The sequence below is a fragment of the Melanerpes formicivorus genome, unplaced genomic scaffold (assembly GCF_026170545.1).
Source record: "Melanerpes formicivorus ecotype bairdi unplaced genomic scaffold, bMelFor1.0.p_v2 SCAF_6, whole genome shotgun sequence".
NCBI lineage: Eukaryota > Metazoa > Chordata > Aves > Piciformes > Picidae > Melanerpes > Melanerpes formicivorus.
The window spans coordinates 25,754,988-25,766,929 of NW_027142358.1; positions in this window are offsets into that span (position 1 = coordinate 25,754,988).

The window sequence follows — 11,942 nt, forward strand, 5'->3', positions numbered from 1 at the left end:
AAATGGGACAATAAAATCTTACTTAATCCTGTAACTTTAATATTTGTCAGGTTCCACTTGCCAGAAACACAGCTCAGAATTGATGAGGCTGGATAAATCCAGTCTGTCTGTAGGGATTCAGTGGAAAGGGGGAGAGGGTAGCACTATACCCTCTGTGCCTGCCATGCATCCTTGGGTCATGGTGGTACAAAAAGCCTCAAGTTCTGGAATATTTTATTAACATCTGAAGTTCTGCTTGTTTTTACTTATCTGTAGGTGGAACAAGTATGTAACAGTGTCCTCAGTGCCTCTCTACAGGTACTTTTATTTAATGCAGTGGCTTATTCATGACAAAGGGTGTAGTTCTATGGAAGTTTTTAAAATTCATGCCACATTCTGGTAAAAACACACGTGAATGGACTTTGCAGTTTTCACTGGACTGCTGTTAAAAATAATGGTGTCTGGCTGTGGTCAGTCTGAAGGCAACAGGGAGCAACTTTAATCCTAGAGAAAACCGGAGTTTCCTACCCATGAAGTACCAAGTTTCTGCCTCTGACTTTGGAAGAGTTTCTTTTGATTTCAAGAGCACAAAACCCAGCAGCAAGACCTGTAGCAATATCCTGTCACTAACAGGTAGGTGGCACCAAGGAAGAGCTACTTAAAACTGGTTCAGAATGCTGGAGTTCCTCTGGTGCAGTGAAATGTTTTTCTGGTTTATTGTTGTGAAAAATCTTGACTTGCTGTTTCCTTTATTCCTGAATTTACTTTGATTTTTCTCACTCCCTCCCCTAGAGAAACCTTCCATCCCAAATGTATTTCCCTAACAATCCATGGAAGGTTAGGCAGGCAGTGGATGCTGAGATCTGCTGAGATCTTTCCTCACCTAGCAGGGAGGTTGGAAAAGTAGGTTGGAAGGATAGATCTATGTTGGTGGTGTTTCTTCTTGGTATGTGTTGGTTTTGGTGTGTTTGGGGTTTTTTGGTGGTTGGTGGTGTTGTGTGGTTTTTTTTGTTGTGGTTTCCCCCCTCCCCCCCAGTCCTTGCTATCAGTTTGGAGATGATGCCAAAGTCTGAACACAAGACTGTGCAGGTGTGAAGGGGAAAGGATTCTGGGTGCTTGGAGCACCAGTTGGACCCACAAAGTTCCTAGGAGTTGGTGAAGGGAGGGTGGATCTATTGTATGCTGGTTAGCTGAACGCTGCTGAGGTTTTGCTGTGATCCTTATTTGGAAATGCTGCAGAAGTGCAAAGAGTCATGAAGGAACTGGATAGGAATTGGGCAGCTTGGGGATAAGGCAGCCCACTTTTGGGGAGACCTCAAAAGAGTGGGTATGTATAATGGGAACCCAAACCCAGCTGCTCATTGAACATCCAGAAAGAGGAGCATGAGTGGGCTCATGATCCCTCAACTTCAACCAGCAGTGAACTGACAAGATAACCTTTTATTTTGGACCAGATTCCATCTGGCAATCAAACCTCTCACCCTTTAGTTTCTTGGAGCTCTCAGAGATCTGGACCATTCATCTGCTGGCTGTCACACAGTGAAATAATACAAGGCTTTGGTGTGCAGAAAGATTAATGCTTTGCTGACTTTGAGTTTATTAAACCAGCTGTCACTTACTAAGAATAACTCTTAACGTAGTGATGTTAAATTTAATACAGCCTGAAGACTTGAAGGAACAGCAAGCTGAATTTCCAATGAGTACCAGTGTGCATCAGCCACTGAGCTGAGGGTGGGAGTCTTGATTCCCAAGCTACTAATTAAATATTGGGTAAGTCCTCCCACATTCTGTCTTCACAGTCTGTCTCTTGCACCATGCTTCCTAATGTGTTGGAGACATTTCCAATATTGCTCTACCACCTAAGGGTCTCAAACACCATACAAGTGGTCACTGAAAGTATGGATGTTTACCCACAATACAGAAGCTGCACTATTGCCATTGTGCAGGAGGTGGTGGTGATCTCTATTATAGACCTTGTATGCTCTCAGAAAGCATGAGAAATGCTGCTGAGTAATACAAGGAGAAGGTGAGGATGAGGGGAGATCTGGCTCTCTACCACTTCCTGAAAGGAGGTTGGAGCCAGGTGGGGGCCAGCCGCTTCTCTGAGGTGACAAGTGACAGGACAAGAGGAAATGGTCTCAGGCTCTACCAGGGGATGTTTAAATTTAACATTATGAACAATTTCTTCCCCAGAAGGGTTGTCAGGGCCTGGAACAGGCTGCCCAGAGCAGTGCTGGAGTCACCATCTCTAGTGGTGTTTAAAAGATGTTTGAGGATGGTCTAAGAATTGTGTGCAGAGAAATATTAAGTTATGTTTGGACTTGATGATTTTAAGGTCTTTTCCAACCAGAAAATTCTATGATTCTGAGGAGAGCAGGGAAACCACAAAGAGCTATTTTAACAGAGACCATGCTGTAGTTGTGGAAGTTGCACCAATATGGTGTCACAGCTGCAACATGGGAACTGTCTTCTCTATGCAAAAAAGACTACCAGAATTTAGAGAGGATGAAGAGCGCCATTCCAACTCACTTCAGCAAGGAAGGCCTCTGGCTCTTTGAATCCTAGATCCCAGTTCAAATTTTAAAGTACCATGTAATAAATCCTTCAACAGAAAATGAGGTAGTCTGACCAGAGGGACTGTATTGCTGAGCTCCTCTGGGGTGGCCACCTCTTGGACCTGCGCTCATGCATCTGGCAAAGTGCTGGTACAGTACAGTGAGGATGTGCCTGTTATCCTTAGAAATCCCTAATCTGGGCATTGTGGTGTTATTAAGGCTATTGTTAACTTGTTTCTAACTCCTTCTGGTCAATCCCTTGGCTGCTTGGTGGTGAAGGTAGCTGAGATAGGGTTAGATAGTGTTGGATGATAGGTTGGACTCGATCTCAAAGGTCTCTTCCAACCTGGTTTATTCTATTTGATTGAGGAAGAGGTTGACTCTCTCTGCCATTTATATGTGGTTGCAAATTGTCCCAAGTCTGGATGAGCTACTGCCTTTTGCACATTTAAGGGATCTTAACCTAGCAAACCCAACCATGGTGCTTTTCCCTAGGAAATAAAAATGGGCATGTTATGGTGGGTGCATGAAGGCTACCACTGCTGTTTGCATTTCTAGCCACTCTCCCACAGATTACTTACATAGAAATATCTTTTGTCCTGCTGAGGTTATGATTTTGGACTAAAATCCTTAAAGAAATCCTTTAAAACCAAATTCAAACTTTTCCTGTTGAGCCCATCTCCAATAATGTGCTATACCATGTTCTTTGAAAATAAAGCCCCATTGTTTCCCTGGGCTGATTGTATTACCCACCCATGACATCTTGGTGGTGAGTCTGTAAAGGATCATAGAATGGTTTTGGTTGGAAAAGACTTGAGTTGAGTTGATTGGAGTTGAGTCCAATCATCAACCTAACATCACCATGGCCCCTGAACCTTGTCCTGAGGTGCTGTGTCCACATATTTCTTGAACATCTCCAGGGATGGTGACTCTGAGCAGCCTGTTCCAATGCGTGACCACTTTTTCAGGAAACATTTTTTTCTTAATATCCAACCTAAACACCTCTCCTGGGACAATTTCAGGCCATTTCCTGTCATTCTATCACCTGATACTAGGGAGAAGAGTCACTCCTTTCAGGTAGTTGTAGAGAGCAATGAGGTCTCCCCTCAGCCTCCTCTTCTCCAGACTAAACAACCCCAGTTCCCCAGCTTTTCTGCAAACCCTTCACCAGCTTTGTTGCCTCTTCTGGGCACTTTCCAGCACCTCAATGTCTGTCTTATAGTGAGGGACCCAAAACTGAACCCAGTACACAAGGTGTGGCCTCATCAGTGCTGAGTACAGGGGCACGATCACTTCCCTAGTCCTGCTGGCCACACTATTCCTGATCCGGGCTGTTGACCTTCTTGGATAAAGGAGCAGGTGGAGGAAAAGGGAGAGATGCTTTAGCAGTGATTCAGTGAGCAATGCTGTGAAAAATGACTCAGTGTTTGTAGTTTGTGCCGAGCTACTTACCCATGCAGCATTGGAGCCAGGGAAGTCCTCAGTTAATTTATCAAAGCACTTGCTATTCAAAGCAGGTGAGGCACTAAAATAATACTGAGCAGCAAGAGATCATTCCTGTGGTGTGTGTAGCTGCTCTGTGCACAATCAATGGGGACAGGGGATGTGACTTATTTTGGTCATTACTTCTGCACTGATGTTCCCAAGGATGGACAGCAATTGATTTGGGGAGGCTCATAAAACAGTCTCAGCCTTCAGCATTGTGAGAAGGGTTGTCTGCAAACCACCCAGTGCTGAATTAACCCCCAGCTTTTTGATGGGCTTGCCCTACTTGAATCAATTTTTGGGCAACAGGAGCTCCCCATCCAGACTTCATTGTGCAGTGAGTCCTTTTTGTAACATTGGAGCAACCACAGTGGAGGAGGCAGAGCAGTAGGACTGCTTTCATCTTAAGATGATCCAGTTTATAGCTTGTAGCAGTGGAAATCCACATGTGTAATCCCAGCATCCTGTGGAAAGCCAAACAAATCCTTTTCTCTAGCTGTCCTAGAAACTCCACTGTAGCTGGTTTCACCCTTTGCTCTTGGGAATCACATCTGAGAGGTCCCTCCTCAGCAAGAGAAAATGGATCAGTATCAAGCCCCCTGTAACCATGATTTCCTGTGGTTTTTCTACTCGGCTCAAACATTTTCTGTTTCATTGGTCATGTTTTTGTCACTAGGTGCAACTGTCTGGATTTTATTGTTCCATTTCATGGTTGGGTTTGATCTGAGGGCACTATAAAGTTAGAAGGATGGGATGCTGAATGCATCTGCAGCCCAAGTGTGAAGGGCCTAGAGCACATGACCCACAAGCTACATTTGGGGGAGCAGGGGTTGTTCAGTCTGGAGAAGAGGAGGCTGAGGGAGACTTCATTGTTCTCTACAACTATCTGAAGGGAGGTTGGAGTGAAGAAAGGGCTAGCAAGTGGTGGCAAGTGACAGGTCTAGAGGAAATGGATGCAAGCTACACCAGGGGAGGTTTAGGCTGGATATTAGGAAATATTTCATCATTGAAAGGTTTCTTAAACATTGGAATGGTCTGGCCAGGGCAGTGGTGGAGTCACCATCCCTGGGGGTATTTAACTGGTGTGTGGATCTGGAGCTTAGAGACATGGTTTAGTGTTGACCCGTTATTGCTGGGTTAAGGGTTGAACTGAATGATCTTTGAGGTGTCTCCCAACCAGGTATATTCAGTGATTGTATGATTCTTCCTCCCTCCACCCCTGCCCTGCTCCATGATCAAGAGACTTCTTGGCTGTTTCCCCCTCTCTAATTTGTTTGATCCTTGCTTAGAAGAGCTTCAAATCTATCTTTCTGAGACCTTGACTAGGGTAGGCTCTTACTCTGTATTGTCAAGATTTCATTTTAAGTCAGAGCAAACTGGCATGGGATTGCAGCAATAAGAATGAGAACTGTTCTTAGTTGTAATGTGAGGCCTTGAACGTGGGGAAGATTTTATCCTGGTAGAGTCCAGTGGCTGTGAAGCAGCACAGCACCAGCACTCTGAGGCTGTTTCAATTAAGTAAATGCAAATGATACTGGGATGATTAGACTTGTGCAAAGACTGAGTGCAACTGGTGGAATCATAGACTGGTTTGGGTTGGAAGGGACCTTTAAAGGTCATCTAGTTCAACCCCTCTGCAGTCAGCAGGGACATCTGCAACTAGAGCAGGTTGTTATGAGCTGGAATATTTCCAGGTATGGAGCATCTGTCTTCTCTCTGGACAACCTGGGCCAGTGTTTCACCACCCTGAGCATGAAAAAAATCTTCCTTCTCTCTAGTCTAGATCTTCCTCTTTTATTTTAAAGCCATCACCCCTTGTCCTGTCACAACAAGCCCTGCTATAAAGAGGCTGTCCCCATTTTTCTTACAGAGCCCCTTTAAGTACTGAAAGGCCACCAAAAGGTCTCCCTGGAGCTGTCTGTTCTCCAGGCTGAACAACCTCAACTCTCCTCACAGCAGATGTGCTCCAGCCCTCTGATCATTTTTGTGGCCCATTCAGATGTAGAATTATTTTTGTGTTTCAGATTAACATATGTTCATCACAGTCAATTCCACAAACCAAAACCCATGGGAACAAAGCTTCATCCACCTTATACAAGCAAGTTCTTATCCCACCTGAAGCTCTTTCCATGAGCTGTCACCTCTCTCCCTGCCCACAGCCACTGGACCCAGCCTATTGACTCTGCAAACCTGTTACCAGCATTTTGAGTTGGAAGAAAAACTGAAACAAGCTGCTGAATCAAACTAAACATTTTTCAAGCTTAACCTAATCCTCCCTAAAGCTTTCTTAATGTCAACTTAAATTTAAGCCTATCTGTATATTTTTTGTGTACTCTTAGGCTTTACTCCTTATTTGTTTGAACAATTGAGTGAGTCTTTTTTAGTGTCTTTTTTTAGGACTTGTTGATATCTTGGTTTGCTTTCAGAAAGGAGGAAACATCAGAGTTCTGCAGACCAGTAAGTTTTCATTTAAAATACTTCCATAATTTTGGGAAACAAAGCACAGTAGCACTTCCAGATGGAATGGAGTATGTCATGTATAATTTGGAGACAGACTCCTGCTTCTAGAGTGATGATGGTTTTGCTGCTGTCAGGTGCACCTCTCCCAGACAGGTTTCAGACAGTGGTTTTGGTGGTTTGTTTTTCTGTTGGAACAGCAGCTGAGCCTTCAGGGATATAGAGACATGATTTTATCCACCACTGGGTGAACCAAGCAGGAGCTCAGTAGGACACAAGTGCTGAAGAACCTCACTTGTCAACTGAAACACTTGACATCTGATGGCAGCAACCTGAATTTTTAGTGGCAGCAAGAAGGGCTTTCCTTTTGCTTCTGACAGCTGTTACTTATACAACCTTTTCTGGCCTCCTGTTCCCTGACTTGTGTCTGCTCCAAAACTTGAATATTTATTTATTGATCATGTTTGGCAAGAGACAGACATTGCTCTGTGAGTAACAAAGTCCTCCAGATCTTCCCAGAGCAACCTTCATTTCTCCACCCTGCTGTTCCTCAAGGATTAGTGCAGGCATATTTTCTCAGGCTTTCAGCACAGGTCACGGAAGGGAGCTGTTGACCAAGAGCCTCACAGTGCTTACATCCTCCCAGGGTGTGGGGCCTGAAAAGACAGAGGTTTTTCCCTTTAACAGGGAGCCCCTCTCCTCCACCCTGAGCCAAGCAAGCTCTGCAAACCCATTGTCCTTGTACATGGTGTGTCTCTAATGGCAGTTTTAGCTAATTGCTTCCTAATCCTGCAAAGTACTAGGGAGATGTCCAGGGTAATGCAGTGGGATGCCTTTTGGAGGATCTATACACCAGGGGGCTGGCTGAGGCTTCCATCAGCTGTCCTTAGGCCAGTTTTCTGCACAAAAACATGTTGGTCCTACACAGTGAGGGAAGGAGGGAGCAGAGCTTGGAACAGTGTGGGCTTGCATCAGATTGCTTCTTTCAGAGCACTTAACCTCAGTGTGCGTGCCATGTCCCAGGGGGATGTGTGTTATTTAGCCTAAGAGGCTCCAAGGCAAAAAGCATCCCCTTTTCCAGCCTTGAGCACAGAGCAACTTAGCCTTCCACCTCCATCTCCATGGAGGCTTGAGAGGGGTCAGGGCAGGTCTGCCAAGTACTTGGCCATCGATTTGTCTGTCAAGGACCTGGCCATTGACCTTGTCCTTGTCCATGCTGCTACTGCTGGGCAGGAGCAGTGCCCTGGCTGTGCTGCAAGGCTTATTACTGGGGGATTAGCATCTACCCTATGTGCTGTCCTGCTAATCGTATCTCATCTCCTGCTTCCAAGCACCATCATCTCCTGGCTGCACGCAGCCTCACCACAATCTCATGTTTCATGTGGCAGTAGCAACTGGCAGGTTTAGGGAGTGAGGACACAAGATGGAGGTTCCCCATGGTGGCACAGGTGACACTGAGCATCCCACTGTTGTTACCATGACATTGCTGGCATCCTCTGCCCTGGCTTTTGTCCCCCCAGCCCTGGGTACTTGAGCACTGTCATATGTGCTCAGACAGCAGCACAAGTGCTCTGCTGTCAGTTTAAAAGATGCCTCACTCTCCTGGGTATTGCCAGGCATACTTCTCCTTGCAGAACAGCCCTCTGTGTGTTTTCTAAATAAGATAAATCAAGAAGCAGACCAAAGTCGGGCTGCATCCCAACATGCCCTCTGCTGCTCTTGCTGCAAGCACAGAAATGACAGCCAGGGCTTTGCCTTTCAAGCTCACCCCCAGCAGTTTGAGGCTGAAGCTCTGTTTCTATTTATCACGGTATGGTGGGGGTTGGAAGGGGATCTCTGGAGATCTAGTCCAACCCCCCTGCCACCCAAAGCAGGTTGCTCAGGGTCACATCCAAGCAGGTTTTGAAAGTCTCCAGAGAAGGAGACTCCACAACCTCTCTGGACAGGCTCTTATCTGCTAACACCTCTTACCCACTCACCAGGGATTCTGTGAGGATCCTGACTAGGGTTTCCTTTGGATTGTTTTGTTTGTTTGCTTTGTTTCTATAGTGTTTCAGTGCATTCCAAATACTGGTATCTTCCTTCTGTTGAAGTAGAAGATTTAAGCTATCATTGACCAAATACCTTGGGGACGTGTGGTGTTCCTGATGGCATGGATGCAGAGTCAGCTTAAAGCACCAGAACTTGGCCATTTAAAAGGGAAAAAAGATCCTTTTCTTTAAAATTCCTCTTCCAGGATTTGTGTGGAAGTGGAACAGACCCTAATTTTCCAAGAAACCTGTTCTCCAAATGGCCAGCTTCTGCTGATGGGTGATGAGATCATTTGCCAGAAGCTAATTTTTAGAGGTCCCTGAGTGCACACAGCAGTGCTCACAAAACCCCAGATGTACTTGCACTCATTTGGCCCCTGAAAGAGGCACTCAGAGGCCCTCAGGCACTTCTGCTGGGATGGCCCCTAGTTTTCCAGGGCTGTCATGGTAGTGGCTCAGCTGCATCCAAGAGAAAATGCCCCCATGGAGGAGTGATTGCTTCCAGAGAAGGAAAAATAGTAGTTTGGGTATAAAGTATGAAATGTTTTTCTAGACATGCCTCTCTGGTGCTCCCAGCAAGGCAGGGGTAAGGGTTGCTCCTGTGGTGACACCCAGCTCTTCCACCAAATCCTCTCTGTCATTGCTCCTCCAAGCCAAGGTGCTATTAGCACAAAATGCTGCAAAAATAAGGATGCTTTCTGAGTCTGAGATGGCCTCAGGCTGTTGTAACTGGTATGACTGTTTAGCTTTGCTTTCCCACCCTCAGCTATGTTATCTCAATTACTCCTCAGGCTGGTCTCTGCCTCTGAATCAGTAATGGCATCAGTGGAATGCTGCATGTGTCTGTGATGGGAGAAAAATAATCCTGCTGGAAAATGTCACCTTCTCACCTGAGGAACTGCAGCAATAGGAGCTTTATCCTCTGCTCTCACATGTCCCACCAAGGTTGCCTGAGCCAGGGATGGTTGTGAAAATCCCAGGTCAGCTTCATCTCCTGTCTGCACAATTCAGCAGTGTGCCCAGGTGGTCAAGAAGGCCATCAGCATCCTTGACTGTATCAGGAATAATGTAGCCAGCAGAACCAGGGAAGTGATTGTTCCTCTGTACTCAGCACTAGTGAGGGCACATTGCAAATACCAGGTTCATTTTTGGGGCCCTCGCTGTAAGAAGGACACTGAGGTGCTGCAGCATGTCCAGAAAAGGGCAATGAAGCTGGTGAAAGGTCTGGAGAACAGGTCTTGTGATGAGCAGCTGAGGGATCTGGAGTCTGGAGAAAAGGAGGCTGAGGAGAGACTTCATTCTCTATGACTCCCTGAAAGGAGGTTGGAGTGAGGTGGGGGTTGGTATCTTTTCCCTAATGACAGGTGTTTGGATGAGAGGAAATGGCCTTGGGTTGCACTAGGGGAGGTTTAGGTTGGATGTTATGAAAAACATCTTCCTCAAAAGAGTTGTCAAGCTCTGGAACAGGCTGCCATGGGAAATGGTGGAGTCCCCATCACTGGAGCCATGGAGATGTGGTGCTGAGGCACATGATTTAGTGGTGACCTGGCTGTGCTGGATTAGTGGCTGGACTCAATGATCTTAAAGGTTTCTTCCAACCAAAACAATCCTGTGATTACTTTCCTCCTGAATTTTTCCTGGCTGAAAGGTGAGCCGAAGGACCCTGGCACGTCCAGGCCAACACTGAGCTTCACCTTACACCATGCACTGCAATGGGGCAGTTTGTATACTTGAAGGAGGTATGTGCTGGAGCACTTCACTGAATTGGAGTCTATATTTGGAGATCAACTGCAGGAGGCTGCAGATAGCTTGAATGCTTTGAATGTGGACTTGGAATAAGGTGCTCTTTGCCTTGGGTGACCCCAATGCTGTCTCAGAACTCCTGTCCGCTGGTGGATGTTTCCAAAACAAAACCCATGCCAGCCTCCTCTACAACAGCAGACCAGTGTACTCAAGGAGCAGGAAGAAATCTTTCAGGGCTGTGGAGATATGTTCCCAGCATGTTTTTGAAAGAGAAACTGAGTTTATTTGTGAAGACCAGCCTATCTTGATCATGCCTTCGCGCTGCAAGCTCCAGCTGGGTTAGGTAACCAACAAAGAAACACAGAATCATCAGATCATTTAGGTTGGAAAAGACCTTCAAGACCATCAAGTCCAATCATTAACCCTACTCTACCCAGTGAACCTGAATGTTCTTCAAATGGATAGAACTTTCTTTTCCCCCAACATCCCACTGAAAGGAGCACCACATTTTTTGTTTTCTGAATGGGAGCAGTTTGGGAATTGTTCATTTATTTCTATTTACACTTCACTATGACAATATTGACAGGGCTCCAGGTGTGACTGTTTGAGGCTGTGCCTTTAACAAAAGGGGAGAGGAGGCTAGGCCCTTCTCTCCACACTACCACACCAGGGTATGAGATTGTGGTAGCAAACAAACTATAAAGCCATCCTAGGACTCAACAGCAGCTCTCAAGCTGCTTTTTGATGAAGTTTTATATCTAAGAAGTTGAATGATCCTCATGAATATGTTAGATGATGTGGCTTTGGTTTAACTTTGGGGTTGGGGTTTTTTGAGTGATCTATCAAAGCTGCTGAACTGTACTCAAGCCAGTTTCTAGTGAGGAGGTGGAATTTTGCATGTCACCAGCTGATGATACAATGCATTTATAGGGCTTTAGGTCTATGTAATTACTTTGATGGATAACTTCTGTAGATGGAACTGATCTCTGGGAATAGCATTTAGGTTTTTATCTATCTCCAGATGGGGTTCCAGCATACATTATGGCTGCAGGGTGTTGCAATTTTAATATGATATAAAATACTCAAGTGTTAGAATAATCTGCTCAGGTCTAAAGTGCCTGAGCTTAGCTCTAGCTGAGAACAAGGACACAGAAAGATTGATTTTCTTTATGAATACTTTTGTTGAAGTTTCATTTGCTAACTGCAAATGAAGAGACAAGAAGCTTGTTCTGGTGTTTGATAACTTGCCCAAAGTTTCTGGCAGGCTCCAGGGTTATCAATGGTGGACTGGTAGCATTCAGGTTCAGATGAGTTCATCTATGGTTTTGGAGACAACAAAAGAGACTGTGCTGGAGATTACTTCACTGGTCTCATGGGGTTGTGAGGGCATTCAATGAGACTGTGTAGGGTAGCAAAACTAATGATGCGACCACACCTGGAATACTGTGTCCAGTTTTGGGCTCCCCATTTCAAGAGAGGGAGTTACTGGAGAGAGAGTCCAACAGAGACCTATGAAAATGACTAAGGGACTTGAACATCTCTTCTGTAAAGAAAGATTGAGAGACCTGGGGCTGTGTAGTCTTGAGATGAGAAAGGTTAGAGGGTATCTTATTGATGTCTATAAATATCTGTAGGGTGGGTATCAAGATGAAAGTGCCAGTCTCTTTTTGATGGTGCCCAGTAACAGGACAAG